General features: G+C 48.8%; 1 protein-coding gene across 5 annotated transcripts in view; it reads right to left on the reverse strand.

Moving 5' to 3' along the window:
• PLPP4 (phospholipid phosphatase 4) overlaps nt 1-15,113 on the reverse strand; it is a 121,791-nt gene that overhangs the window by 82,257 nt on the left and 24,421 nt on the right. The window lies entirely within an intron of this gene.

Genomic DNA, 15,113 nt, shown 5'->3' on the forward strand with positions numbered 1-15,113 from the left:
AATGATAGCTGTATACATTAATGCAATCATTGGGTACAGTGTGGTGTTTTCATATACAATTTGAAATATTTTCATCAAACTGGTTAACATAGTCTTTATGTCATTTTCTTATTGTGTTAAGATGTTTATATTCTACTTTTAGAAAGATTCACTTGTACCCTTGTAAGATAAACTATAGAGGTGATCCCTCCAATCACCCTCCCTCTCCCCATATTCTTAGGCTATAATTAGGTTGTAGCTTTCATATGAAAGCTATAAATTAGTTTTATAATAGGGCTGTGTACATTGGATATTTTTTCTTCCATTCTTGTGATACTTTGCTAAGGAGAACATTTTCCAGTTCCATCCATATAAACATGAAAGATATAAAGTCTCCATCTTTCTTTATGGCTGCATAGTATTCCATGGTGTACATATACCCACAGTTTATTGATCCATTCGTGGACTGATGGGCACTTGGGCTTCTTCCATGACCTGGCAATTATGAATTGGGCTGCAATAAACATTCTGATACAAGTATCTTTATTGTAATTCAATTTTTGGACTTCTGGATATATACCTAATACAGGAATTGCAGGATCAAATGGCAGGTCTATTTTTAGTTCTCTAAGTGTTCTCCAGACATCTTTCCAAAAGGAACGTATTAGTTTGCATTCCCACCGGCAGTGTAGAAGTGTTCCCTTTTCTCCACATCATCAAACTAAAGAGCTTCTGCACAGCCAAGAACATAGTAAATAAAGCAAGCAGACAGCCCTCAGAATAGGAGAAGATATTTGCAGGTTATGTCTCTGACAAAGGTTTAATAACCAGAATCCACAGAGAACTCAAATGTATTAGCAAGAAAAGATCAAGTGATCCCATCTTAGGCTGGGCAAGGGACTTGAAAAGAAATTTCTCTAAAGAAGATAGGCGCATGGCCTACAGATATATGAAAAAATGCTCACCATCCTTAATCATCAAAGAAATGCAAATCAAAACTACTTTGAGATATCACCTAACTCCAATAAGATTAGCCCATATCACAGAATTACTGAGACTTTGTAGACTTTTCAGTCACCACCTGCCAGCAAGGACCAATTCTGTGCACCAGGGAATAGCTGTGAGGGTGTCAGACAGGCTCTAAGGACTTGGTTCAGCAGGGCAAGGCCACGCCAGCAGCACAGTCTGAGAACAAAATGGACTTGAATTGGAACAAAAGTGACAGAGCAACTGGTTCCCCTGGGGCCTGTCCAGTTCTAGCCCTCCAGTTCCCCAGCCAGCACCACAACTGGGGGGCAGAGTGAAAATGAGAAGAGAGAAGATAGGAGAGAAATCCAGGGAAGAAGAGAGGGATGAGGAAAGGTGTTTTCTGTGTGTGGACGTGACAGCCGTTGATACTGGAAAAGTGGCACTCCAGCCAGCTCAGCCAAGCAGGGCTGGGGGACCTGCCACCTCTGTCTTGGTGGCAGCAGTTGACAAAGGAACTGGCAGAATGAAGCAAGTGGGGGAGCTTCCCTCCCCCACCAGAGGCTCCAGTAGAACAGCACTAGAGGACCTGCTGGCTCTGCCTTGGCAGCAGCTGGCACAGAAACTGGCAGGCTGGAGCCAAAGGGAGAGCTTTCCTCTCCCACCAGAGGCTCCAGTAACAAAAAAGACCTGGCTGATCAGGGGAAAACACTGGCAATTCCTCCAGTGCATCCCTGATTGGTCCATTTTCAATCCTGCTCCTGACTGGTCTATCTTATAGACCAATCAGCTAAGCTTTCAGCTCATTGGACGACTACCCCTATATAAGCCCCTGAGCAGAGAGCCTAGGGGCAGATCATCCCAGATCCTTAAGGAAGATAGAGCAGAAGAGCAAATACCTCAGCAGACTGTTGCAGACCTCTGAGGGAGAAAGAGGAAGAGCTGTAACACTTATACCCTGCTCTGTAAGGAGGTTTGGCTCTTTGTAAGAGCTGTGACACTTATACCCTGCTCTGCAAGGCGGCTTGGCTCTTTGTAAGAGCTGTGACACTTATACCCTGCTCTGCAAGGAGGCTTGGCTCTTTGTAAGAGCTGTAACACTTATAGCCTGCTCTGTAAGGAGGTTTGGCTCTTTGTAAGAGCTGTGACACTTACATCCTGCCCTGCAAGGAGGTTTGGCTCTTTGTAAGAGCTGTGACACTTACATCCTGCCCTGCAAGGAGGTTTGGCTCTTTGTAAGAGCTGTGACACTTATATAAAACCTATCTTATCCTGTTCTGCAAGGTTTGGCTCTTTGTAAGAGCTGTAATAATACCTCTGTAAATAAAACCTAACTTACTGTCCAACCTGTCCATCGATTCATTCATCAAATCATCGAGACCAAGAGCCTGGAAATCTAAAGTCAAAAATCCGGTATCACTGTGAGCATCCTACCTCCTCAGCACCACAGCCTCCCGACTCTGCTCACACCCTGAGGACCCGCATAGTGTCTTCACTGGCTGGGGGAGGAGTGGCCGTTGCCATCAGAAGAAACCCTGAGGGTGGAGGGGCAGAGACTGAGTCTGCTCTTTCAGACCCCGGCCATCAGGGCCCTGCCCAGTCCCTACATGGGGAGGTAGGTCAGCAAGTCCCCAGCTGGGGAACACAGAGGGACAGAACTGTGCCAGTGGAGCCAGTTCAGACACAGCTGGAGACAGCAAACGGCGCCAGGTCATCGGGAGCTTCAAGTGCCAGGCTAAGGCATTTCCGTTTTGAGCCACTGAGAGATCTGGCAGAGAAGATGGGGTGGCAATTCAAACGATGGCCCTGGTGGTGGTGGGCATAGGAATGGGCAAAGCAGCAAAGGGCAGGCAGGAGGGGCCGGGGTGACAGCAGTAATCCCGGCAAGAGACGGCCGCAGGGTGGAGAAGGGAAGGCAGCGTGAAGAACATGCAGGCGGGCAGGCTGTGCTCCCGGGGAAAGGGGTCCCAGGGAGCAACACAAGCTGCGTGCACAGGGGCACACAGGAGCCGGGTGGAGGAGCTCAGCTCTCCCCTCCTCCTCCAGGAAACCGTCTCGCTCTCAGGGCTGGCAGTCCCAGTTTCTTTGACCACAACTTTCCCACAACTTTTTCATCACTGAAAGTCCTGTATTCCAGGAAACCCCTCAGTCTCAGGCAAACTGAGACTGTGGTCACCCTAAAGCCGTCCCAATCCCCTGACAGAATCAGGGGTCTCACAGTCTGTTTCCATCCCTGACATGGGACCTTCTACGATTATGATCTGCTTGTCACTTCAGCTCCCCTGTGAGGGTGGGGAGGCCAGGGCCCTTCCAGTCTGTCCAGTAGAATGACTGGCCCACATGGAAGCTCAGAAACCACAAAATTCAAAGTCTGCTGGGGACTTTGAACAGACGCCACAGAAAATATTCTCAATTTCACCAGCCTCGCACTCTATTGTGTATCTAAAGGGACCTAAAATCCACCTGTCCCGTGTGTCTCTCCCTCCCTCCTTCCCTTCCCCCTTCTCATCTCCTTCAACTGTGAGATTTCAAGTTCTGAATTCTGTGTATTTATGTACCTTCAAGAAGAGCTGTTTGCATGACTGTCCTGCTCAGCACTGTGTGTGCAATGCCTCTGCCAGGCACATGGGAGTCACTTGTCACTATTTGCCAGAAGGCTAATGGACAGTGCCAGCATCACAGAACCCAGCCAGCCCTTCACCAATCCTGAGCCCAGGGCATTTTTACTGCAAAATCTTATGTAAATTCACTGAGATCCAAGGAGAAGAGACTCTGACTTAACTCTCCTCATTAATGACTCTTCCGCCCACTGCAGGACAGGCTCTCAGATCAAACCCAGCAGCATTTGAATCCCAGCTCCAGCTGTGTGGCTCTTGGTGAGTCCTGTAACACTTCTGAGCCTCAGTTTCCTCATCTGTAAAATGGGTACACTCTACAGAGTTGGAATGAAAATTAAATGGAAGAATGTATGGACCATGCCTAACAGAACATGAGTAGAAGCCAGGATTTCATTATCATGATCCCTGCAGGTTTTTACTAAGCAGTTTTCAGGCTTTTGTTTGATTTTGTAACAACCTACTCCCTGCTCCCAAGTGTTTTCAAGTTTTCTAAATGAAATGAATGAAAACGAATTTTGTTTGAGACATGTTTTTAAGAAGATGTAACCTACCTGTGATAACTAAAGTTTCCCAAATATTCTAATTACTATAGCTGCACAAAATTACCCCCAGAACATGTTATTTTGTTCATGATTTTGTGAATCAAGGAAGCTGAGGAGGGTTCAGTTAGGCAGGCCACTTAGTCTCTCTCATATGGGCCACAGTCAAACGCTGTCACCTGATACCAGCTTTAGTTGGAGCTGCCATGGGGCCACCTGCACAAGCCTCCCCAGCACTGCAGTCTCAGGGGAGTCAGGGCTGCCCAGAGCAGGTATCACAGGAGAACCAGGCAGAAGCTGAGTGGCTTTTCCCACTTTAGCCTTTAATCGTCATGCAGTGTCATTTCACCCCATTCTGAGAGAGGGTGAGTCTTAAGGTCAGCGCAGATTCAGTGGCGGGGAAGGGATTCCACCTCTTGATTGGGGTGTCACTACAGAAAACCAAGTGGAAGAGGGATATGCCTGTAGCCAGCTCTGAAATACATCCTGCCACCCACAGGGTCTCATTAACACCATGCTGGTCGCACAGCCAGCCCCCACTCGGAGAGACCCCGAACCTTCATTCCCAGTTCTCCCCACACAGCCGGTCACAGGCCCAGGGAACCGGGCACACCGCTGAGCGCCTCCTTCCTCCCCTCGTCCGTCCCCCAGGTTTTACCATCTTCACGGCAAGTTTTCTGGAGCCTGGTGCACCAGCCTCTGGTTCATTCCCTCACCCCACCCGGAGTAGCTGCAGCCAAACACATCCATCAAGGAGCAGATTATACTCTCTGGGAGCCGCAGCGCCAAGAGAGACAGATGTCCCTTTTCCAGTCTCCTCCAGCCACTGGCGTCTGAGAAGCCAGACAGCGAGGCAGCACCAGAAGAGCAGGGGCTTCAGAAAGCAAGCAGGGCAGAGGTGAGCACGGGGTCAGAAACTCTGGGTCTTCCTGACATCGGGCATTCTCCAGCTGGGTGGCTTCAAAAACTCACTTAATCTCCCCAAGACTTCAAACCACTACCTCCACTACTATGACGACCAAATGTGCCGGGCCCGTTGTAAATGTTCTGTCTGCAGTAAGAAGTTAGGGTCTGCCCAGTGTCTGGGGGACTGAGAAACTCCATCAAAGGTGGTTGCTCTCCTGAAAATGTGAATATGCTGGTCTGAGAGGGCTGCCCCTTCTGTAAGGCCCGCCTGAGGGCAGTGGGATTAGACGCAGGGAGGACGTCAGACAGAAGAACGGCAACCAGGTCCAGTCCTCACTTGGCCATTCTATGAGCAAATAATGCCCAGAAAGTTATGTTCAACTCTTGAGATCTGAAGGAGGAAAAAAGGTGGCACGTGATTTAAAAAAGCTTTCCAGGTGAGAGCCAGAAGGAAATCAGCACATTTCTTAACTACACTATTGACTTTTCCTCCCTACTAGGCCTCCCAAGAGCTCCCAAGAGGGACGTCACTGAAAAATGGGCCCCAGGTGTGGCCAGCGGAAATGGCAGGCAAATCCACTCTAGGAGAGAGGGAGGCATATTGGGTTTTTCATTAGTTCTGAGAACAGGGGTGGGTGTGGTTATCGAAAGAACGTGCTGATGGTTTATCGCCGTGAACTAGTGGACCAGCAGTCTGCCCCTGGACAAGTGTTACTCTGAGCAGGAGTAATTGTCTGTCCCCCAAAGCAAAGGTAACAATCAAAATAATAATCATAATCTGTTATCATGTTTGGAGGCATCTTGTGTCAAGCCCTTCACTTAGTGCCGCCAACAGAAAAGAACCTTCTGTAAAATAATTTAAAGAGGTTTACTCTTACTAGTCTTGAGTAAATGGATACTTGCTTTTCCATTCTTGTGATGCTTTACTAAGTAGAGTGTGTTTCAACTCCAACCAGGTAAATACGGAAGAGGGAGGGGGCTGGCAAGTTCTCACCTCATGTGCACAGTGCAAGGGCAGACAGGACACCCCCTGGGGGAAGGGCTCAACTGCAACTTGACCTTTATCTTAGAAACAAAACAATGTAACCTAAACATTTGGACCCTCTTATCAATCTGAAACTTGAAAATGTTAATTACAAAAGATAAATAAATAAGATGGTTTATTGTAAGCCAAACGTGCCACCATAACTGGAGAGCCACACCCAAGGATCCCTGGGCAAGTGGACTTGCCATGGTTGGGTGGCAGTTTGGATTTATGCATTTCAAGGAGACAAGGATTACACACAAAGTCATAATACATGGAAGGTGTTCATTGGTTTGGCCTGAAAAGGTGGAACATCTCAAGCTGGGGATTACAGGTCATGGGTGGATTTCAAGAGTCTTTGATTTATAACTGGCTAAAGAAATGAAGGTTTGGAATGTCCTAAGATAAGAAGCCTGTTAATCAGAGTCAAGTCACCGGACATAAACCCAGACTCAAGTGATCTGTTAAGGAAATGGCTGACCTGAGGTGTAGTTTAACCTTTGTCTTCCATGGCCTTAGGCTTGTTAATGATTTTCTGTCTTACTGTTATAAAATATAACTCCAAAAGGAACAGGATGAAACTAGGCATGCCTCACCTCCCTTCTCCTCATGGCTGACAACTTGACTTCAAGGTTTTTTGGGGGTGAGGTGGGGTCCCCTTGGCCAAGAGGAGGGCCATGATTTTATTTGAATTTGCAGCACTTTCCAACATGCCTTCACTTTACCCCCATGAGAACCCCGTGAGGAAGGAATTACCATTATTCTCATTTCAGAAATGAGAGCACAGAGCCTGCAAGATGCAGGGTCCTGTTACACCTACAGGGTCTGCACACCACGGTGCCCATGGAATATTACACAGGCTGGGAATTTAAGGCCAAGGAACCCGCACACACTTCCACACCAGCTCAACAGCATCTGCAACTATTTTAATAAGAGACAGACTTTTCCACAATGAGAGATACAAGAGGTCCCAGGTTATGAGCAAGATCGGTTCTGTAGGTTTGTTCTTAACTTAAATCTGTATGTAAGTTGGAACAGGTACGTTTACCTATAACCTGTAACAGCCTTCGTTTCTAAGTGCGAGTCGTATGCCAGCCAGACATCTGTAACTCGGGAACTTCCAGTACAGAGACATAGCCTTATTCGTGGAAAAGGCAACATGTTGATCTCCATTCCCGCTCAATATGAACAACCGAGATCAGATTCTGGCACACAGCAGTTTGATGTTGGCTGGGAAGGAGTAAAGGAAGGAAACAGCACACAGAAAGGAGGTGGGAAGAGAAATGAAGACCCCAAGAAGTTGCTCCCAGCAGCTCCTTCCTACCTGTCGCTCCGGGAATCCAATAATCTGCCCCCCTCACTTGGATGCGGGAGAAGGTCAGGCCAGAGACCAGCCCTGAGCCAGGCCAGGAACAGCTCCTGGGCAGCACCCCTCCCTCTCTGAGGACAGTCCTTCTCACGCTGAGATAAGCCCCCCAGTAGATGTGAGTGCCCGTCCACGCAGAGCCAGGATTCGCCCCCTCATGTTCTCACTGCAGCTCATGCTCTTGTCAACAGTGGGCACAGGCTCTGGGGCAGTCACCTCGGTTGGATTTTCATTCATTCTCTACCAGCCATGTGACCTTGGGCAAGGTACTTCCTTTCTGGAGCTCCAGTTTCCTCCCCTCTAACGGGATGCCGGTAACATGACCAGTGTGATTATTAGATGAGTTAATACATGTGAAGTGCTCAGAAAGGTGCCTAAACATAAGGAGTGTTCTGTGAGGGCGTTAAACCTGGGCAGTGAAAAGCCGAAAAGTAAAGCCCATTGTTATTTCTTGTCTTGAGATTTGAAACCAGAATGGCTTCCTTATTACACATCTTCTTCCCAACCCTGTACCTGGAATAAGACCCCACAGGTGACGAGGTATGGTGTCTGCTCATCCCTCAGTAGCTTCAATTTCCTGCCAGCCCACGAAATTATTCCAAAAAGTCAATCAATCCTATCCTCCTACAGGAACCAGAGGTCACCTCGCCCTCTTGATACTATAAAGCCTGCCACCCACAGCCCCCAGCTGCTCACCTCCCCCCCCGCCCCCCACCGTGTGGCCCTTCATGGCAGGCAGTGTCCTTCCCTGAGCTGTGAGTACATGTGGCAAATAAACTGCTGTCACCTTCCTCTGCCAGGTGTTGGGAGCCTCAGATGGCCGCTCCCATAACCTCAGGCAGGAATTCCTCCCTCAACAGCAGGGTGAACTGGGGAATAAAACATGTGCCTTTTTCCTGTGCCCTCTCAGATGGGATGAAATGGGGTGACTGGGAAGGCGGCATGGAAACATGTGGGCCGAGCCTGCAGACATCAGCCATCAATCCCACCACCAGGGCATGGGAGGCAGAGGGACTGGTGAGGAGGGGACCGGGAACAGGGGCAGGGTGAAGCGACACAGCAGCTCAGAGCCTCCACCTGCTCATTCAACTCATCGTCAGCTTTTGGAAATGACACTAACTCGCACTCCCTCCCTGTGTCCCTGATCCTGGGACCACAGACCCTTCCTCTGGGCCCCCGACACAGTTAGACATGAAGTACACGGCATTCCCATTGAGCATCCTTCCCAAACACGTGCACCCCAGAGCTCACCACACCTTTGGAGCCAACATAGGCAGAACAAGTGAACAATTCGATGAACCCAAGAATAAACGTAGCAGGAATGTTCTGGATTATAAGAGCCTTAAAAGACAAAATAACCAGATGCAACATATGGCTTTGACTAGATCCTGGGTTAAAAAATCAAAAGCTATTTAGAAACTTTGAGGATGGCTGGAGGAACTGTGGGACTGAAGAATGAACTGGATATCAGGGGATATTAAGTATTTCATGTACTAATCTCCTTAGTGCAGTAATGACATGGCTAAGTAGGAGGATGTCTTCTTTTTTAGGGGAAAAGCTGAAACATTTAAGGGTTTGAGTTCAGGATATGCCAGCAACTTACTTTCAGTAGTTCATAAAAATGTACATATGAAAATACAGAGATATAAAACAAATATGATAAAATGCTACCAAATGCTAAATCCAGGCAGAGTATAGAGGGTTTATTCTACTCTTCCGAACTTGCTGAATATTTGGGATTTTTCAGGATAAAATGTTGGCATAGAAAGGTCCAAAAGCAGACTCTCAAAGCTGGGGGGAAAGGTACAGAAGATGGCATCACCATGACAGGCCGGTGCCTGGAGTTGAAAAGGCTGCATTCTGCCTCTGTGCGACCTTGGGCAAGCTGTACATACTCTCGGAGACCTACTTGCCTCCTCTGTAAGTGGAGATGACAGCGCCTCCTCCCTCAAGGGGCTGAGGTGAGGAGTAAAGGCTGAGGTAATGCAGAGGGTCTTCCCAAAGAGCCAGGCTGCTCTACGCGAGAAATACATTCCCTTTCTGAAGGAGCTGTTTCCAGCAGAGACGGGATATTCCAAACCACTCCTGCCTCACAGAAAAAGCAGAACACAGCAGACCCTGCTGCAGTGAGGCCTGGTGTACCTCCCTGTAAGCATATTTTGCAGAAACACACAACATTCAGAAACCACACGCATCACCCCAGAAACCCAAATGTTCAGCCTAACTATTTCAAACATTTTTACAGAGGATGCCTCCCCTTTGGGACCTAACAAGAGAAAACTGAAAATGTTTGTGTTGCCTCAACTCAAACAGAAAATCCTGGTTTACATAAAATGACGTGGCAGAGCCTAGTACGAGCCTCACGACCTGGGACAAGCAGTTCATCTGTAAAATGGGCAGAACGCCCTGCTGGGAAGGAGTGGGAGTTTGGGATAATTGTCAGCACCTACAGGAGGGACTCAGCCTCTGGCATCAACACTACTAATCACCAGAAAATTCCAAATTTAAAAAAAAATCCTAAAACAATGTGCACACTAACTATAACATGTGGACCCATTTGGATCCTGATTGAAAGAAATTACTGTCAATCTTACCAGGTGTTATGAAAAGGGGGGCTAATTCATTTTTGGGTTTTGTTGGGTCTTTTTGTTTGTTTTTGCTTGTATGTTTGTTGTTCTTGTTTAGTCCTTATTGGTTAAAGTCTCCGATTGAAGTAAATGTATCTGTGACGTGATGCTATGTCTGGGTTTTACTTCAGAAGTGTTCACCAAAAAAGTGGGAGGGGAGCAGATGAAATGAAAGCACTGACAATTGGTGGGGCCCATTGGAAAACTTTCATAATAAATAGTGTTGTAAAATGACTTAGCTCCTGGCCATGGAGATTCTACAAAATTAAAAGTTTTGTCAGTCACAGCAACAGCTGATGCCTGGGAAGTATTTAGCTTCAACTGGATTTCAGTGAAACAGGGAGAAGGGACTCGGAAAAATCAGAAGAAAGGACGGCAGGAGAGGAACATCAGACCCAGAAGGAAAGAGACACTGGGAAGAGGTCAAGGTCTCAAGGATGAGTTATCTCAGAAACCTTCAGTTTCGAAGTGGCCTGGAACTGGGAGCATCGGGGAGCCCTCTCCCTGGCTTGCACACTGCCCTGACTCCCTGGGAAGCAGCTGCCTAATACCTTGGGGTGCTGAGGGGCTGATGAAAGTGAGCCCTGCAGAGGCAGAGGTGTGGGGCAGAGCCAGGTCACTAAGCTTACGACTCAGGGAAACCTGCAGAATCCACCACCTATTGGCTCCCAGGGCTTCCCAGGGCCCCATCCTGACTGAGCACACGCTGGGCCCCCTCCCCTGCAGCCCAGGGTTCAGAGACCTCAGGACTGAATTCTCCTCTGGGCCAGATAAATTTCCCAGAGGTGGGCGGTGCCTGTGGCTCAAAGGAGTAGGGCGCCGGCCCCATATACCAGAAGTGGTGGGTTCAAATCTGGTCCCGGCCAAAAACTGCAAAAATGTAAAAAATAAAAATAAATTTCCCAGTGGAAAATAACCTTTGGTGCAGCGACCACCCAGCTGCACCTGAGCCACCAACAAAGACACAGCCAAAGACACCAAACTTGGCAAGAGATGGACAAGGGGAACAGGTAGACTTCTCTGCTAAGAGACCTCAGTCTCCAATAAGTCTTTGACTCTAAAATATCTAATAAAAGGCCTCAGGAATGGAGCTAGAGCCCAGAGACCTCTGGAGCATTCTACCTCCACACCCTGGCCTAGGCCCCAGCAAGACCCCAGAACACATCACTGGGCAGAGGAGGCGACTCTAGGGCAGAAGAGGACGCCACTGGACACTCGGGGGAAACCACAGTGAAGAGAGGGCTTGGTTTAAAGGGCTGCTGAACTTCCGTTTAGTTAAAACACCCCAGCCAGAGAGCACCTGTTATTAAACAGGGGTTGACGAGCCGCCTTTGAGGTTTTCCTTTCTGTAACTTGGTCAGAATCCCCTAACCCCACTCCTGAGTCCTGACCCAAAGCCCCTGACCATGCCGGTGTCAGGCTGGGTTCTCCTAGGATAGTCCAGCAAGTGAGCAGCATCAGAAGTGAGAACAGCCACAAAGCAGAAGGCCAAGGCTTAGGGACAGCCCGTGACCAGATGGGAGGCTGAGGACACAGGTCTAGGACAGGAAATGAGATGAGACCCTGGGAGGCAGCTTCCCGCAGCACGGACACCTGCTCAGAGGAGGAGGTGGGAGCTTCCTTCCCCCTGAGGAAAGGACAGGCCGGTGGTCTGTTGGCAGACAAGGGGCTCTCAGCTCTCATGTTTGTCCCCAGAAGTCTTTGCTCCTGGTGGACATCACTAGGTGTTTTTCTGGCTACCTGTGCGGCAAACTCTCAACTCCTCACTGCAAAGTGAAATGAAGACAGGTCTATGCACCTGGGTGACAGGTGGAGACATTCCTAGGCTGATGGCTGTGGCCCCACCAGCAGGCCACTGAATCAAGGACTAGCAATGGCGGCCTGTTTGGTACAACTGGGCTCTCTGGTTGATATTGAGCAGCTTACTTGAAATCTTCCTAAGGAGAAGATGGGGAATAACTGGGCCATCATTACTGCTGCAAAAATTCAGTGGCCCCAGCCAGAATGTAAGGGCCAGGGCAGAACACCAGTTCCCAAAGGCAGCAGGCACTCTCATCTACTTTGGATCAGAGCGGTATCCCCAGCACCTAGAACAGCAGCACCTGGCACGTTGGAGGTGCTCAAAAGATAGCTGAACCAATGACTGGAAGAATCCATCCATGTCAGCTATCTCAGTAAAGAGCCAGTCCTTGCCACACGGAATCCTTATCTTACACAAATGCAGCCTGAGGTTGAGCTGCTCAGTATTATAAAAAATGTAATTCATGGCCAATATTTAAAAACCAGGAGTTCTTACATCAAAATCTGAACTGTATCTGTTGAAGAATTTGGTCTGGCAACCTTACGTCTGCAACCCTCCATGGGGAACTTAAGCAACTGCCTGCTTTGGACAAAGCAGATACCTGCTCTGTAGTCCGTCCACCCTGCCCAGACTGCTGCACCTATTTGCATCTGTGACCCACTTCTATCCCAGCTGTGCTATGTGACATTTATACTCCCCTCTTGTGGCTGCTCAGACTGACTGTCAGTGGGTCTGGGAGTGAGGGGCATTTAACAGTCCCCAGGACCACTCAGACCTACTCCATGAAACCAGGTCACTGTGGACAAGGGCACCCACCTGTTCTCAGGGAGCCTGGCCTTTGCTGAGTGTTCATTAAAACTAATCCCCATCATCACCAATGGTTCCCCAATAGAAGATCAATATGCAGACCCTGATCTCTTCCCTGACTGTCCCAAGTATGGGACAGCACCAGCCCACAGCACTCACTGAGAACCGTGTTTGATTCATTGTGGACTGCTGAATTGATAATGAGGTATCATCTTCAGCATCTAGAGCGGAGAAAGAGTGAGAGGGGGATCATCAACTAAGCACGTCCTACCTGCCAGGAACCTGCTCGACACTCCTTACGCCTTATCTCAACCCTCAAAGTGAGAAGTAAATACTGTCATCTCCATTTTCCAAAGAAGGAAACTGAGGCTCAAACAACGTTCTTGCCTTGCCCAAGACTATTCAGCTAACAAGTGGCAAAACTGGAACTCAAGGGTAGCGCCTGTGGCTCAAAAGGGTAGGGCGCCGGCCCCATATGCCCAGAGGTGGCGGGTTCAAACCCAGCCCCGGCCAAACAAATAAACAAACAAACAAAAAACAAAAAACTGGAACTCCGACTTCTAACTGTAATCCTGGGCTATTCCCACTGCAATCATTTTTGGAAATGTGGGGCAAGAACACCCCAAGATGGGCGTGTTCACCCCCGAGGGTAGAGTGAAGACACCAGCTTGGCTCAGCAGGACCCAGGGCCAGCCCGGTGGTGCAGGATGCAGGCTGGGGCTGGTTAGCAGCAGGTGACTTGACCACTGATTACTTTATAATTGTAGAAGTCACTGACTGGCCTTTGTATGTTGTGTTCTTTGTGGGAGAAATGAAAATTCATTCACTTACTCATTCATGTGTTTGCAGTCAGGTGAGAGAGTTAAATGGAATTCTGAAACATGCTTCCTCAGGTTTGAGCTTGGCCAAACCACATTACTTTTGCATGCCTCAGTTTCCCCATCTGTAGGATCATTATAAATGACGGGCGCATATTAAGCAGGCATAATAACTGTTGGCTTTTCCTCACCATCCATTCATTCATTCACTCTTCAGCACTCAATGACATCCCACATACGTGGCAGGACTGTCTCGGGGCTTCAAATAGGATAATTAACATGAAACGCTGCATAAAGCAGTGGTTCTCAACCTTCCTCATGCCGCGACCCTTTAATACAGTTCCTCATGTTGTGGTGACCCCCAACCGTAACATGAGGTTTCATTGCTACAGCAATGAAATTAATTTTATGGTTGAGGGTCACCACAACATGAGGAACTGCATTAAAGGGTTGTGAACCACTGCAAAGTGTGACCCCACTTAAAGGGGGTTGGCATTGATCCTGGGCTCCTGAGGCTCAGCTTTTATTTGAATTTTCTTTTTGATTTTGACTTTACTTCACTTATTCCCCTGCTGAATGAATCAATAATGGTCCTTTAAAGAAAGTTGACAAGAAATCCAGTACCCAGCATCAAACACCATGTGCATGTTTTGAGTTCCACTTATGAACCTTGACAGGACCCCCCTTCTGAGGGAGGCCCAGTAGGTCCCTAAGCCTTGAAGGCCCAGGAGACATTAGTCTATTCGTGAGGGATCCACCCCTGATCCAGATACCTCCCAGCAGACCCACCTCCAACACTGGAGATCAAATTTCAACACAAGGTTTGGAGAAGACAAGCATACAGGGCGCCATCCTTGGAGGGGTGCTAGGCCGATGGTGGTGACCACAGTGGACACCACCCAAGACTCACTGTATGCCTGGCACGTTGTGCTTCCCACTGATAACCCACTGAGTCCTCGCAAGACCTCTAAGAGGGCAGCATTACTGACTCTGCAGTTCACACCTGAGCAGTCCACTGCAGCCCACCTCTCACAAAGCCACCTCAGGGTCCCCAGAGGCGTTCCTTGGCACTCTCACCTGCCTCTGCTAATGAACCAGTATTGAATTCATGCCCGCCCCCAAGGAATGACTTCTAATTTAGCCTAGTTCTGACCTGGATAAAGACTCTTCCTGGAGATCTCCCACAGAGATGAGGATGGAATCCGCAGAAACCTACCCAGCGCTGCTGGGCAGTGGCACCACCCAGGAGGGGTGAACAAGCAGGGCCAAGTATCCCAGGCTGGGTGGAGCACCAGGAGGGTGATTCAGATGAGAAGGGAGGTCTGGGGCTCTCTAGCAGCCCAGTCCAAAGGAAGGTCCAAGGACTCTGGAGCCCTGTGGGTCTGGGTTAGAATCCTGGCCCTGCCACTGGCAGCTGTAATCCTGGGCACATCACTTCCCCACCCTGAGTCTCAGCTGAGACCATGTCCTACAAGGGCTGAATGGTGAGGACTAGAGGAGGTGCACCTGCTAGCTGGCCCACTCCCTGGAATCTCTGTCCAATCAGTCCATGTTGCTCTTGCCCTCATCACTCTCACTCCATTCTAGACACATGACCTCCCCCAGGTTCCCTGAACTTGCCCAGCCTGCCCTCTGTCAGGCCTTTGGTCCTTGCTGGTCCCT

Source organism: Otolemur garnettii, unplaced genomic scaffold, assembly GCF_000181295.1.
Source record: "Otolemur garnettii isolate 467f Iridium unplaced genomic scaffold, OtoGar3 scaffold00021, whole genome shotgun sequence".
Classification (NCBI taxonomy): domain Eukaryota; kingdom Metazoa; phylum Chordata; class Mammalia; order Primates; family Galagidae; genus Otolemur; species Otolemur garnettii.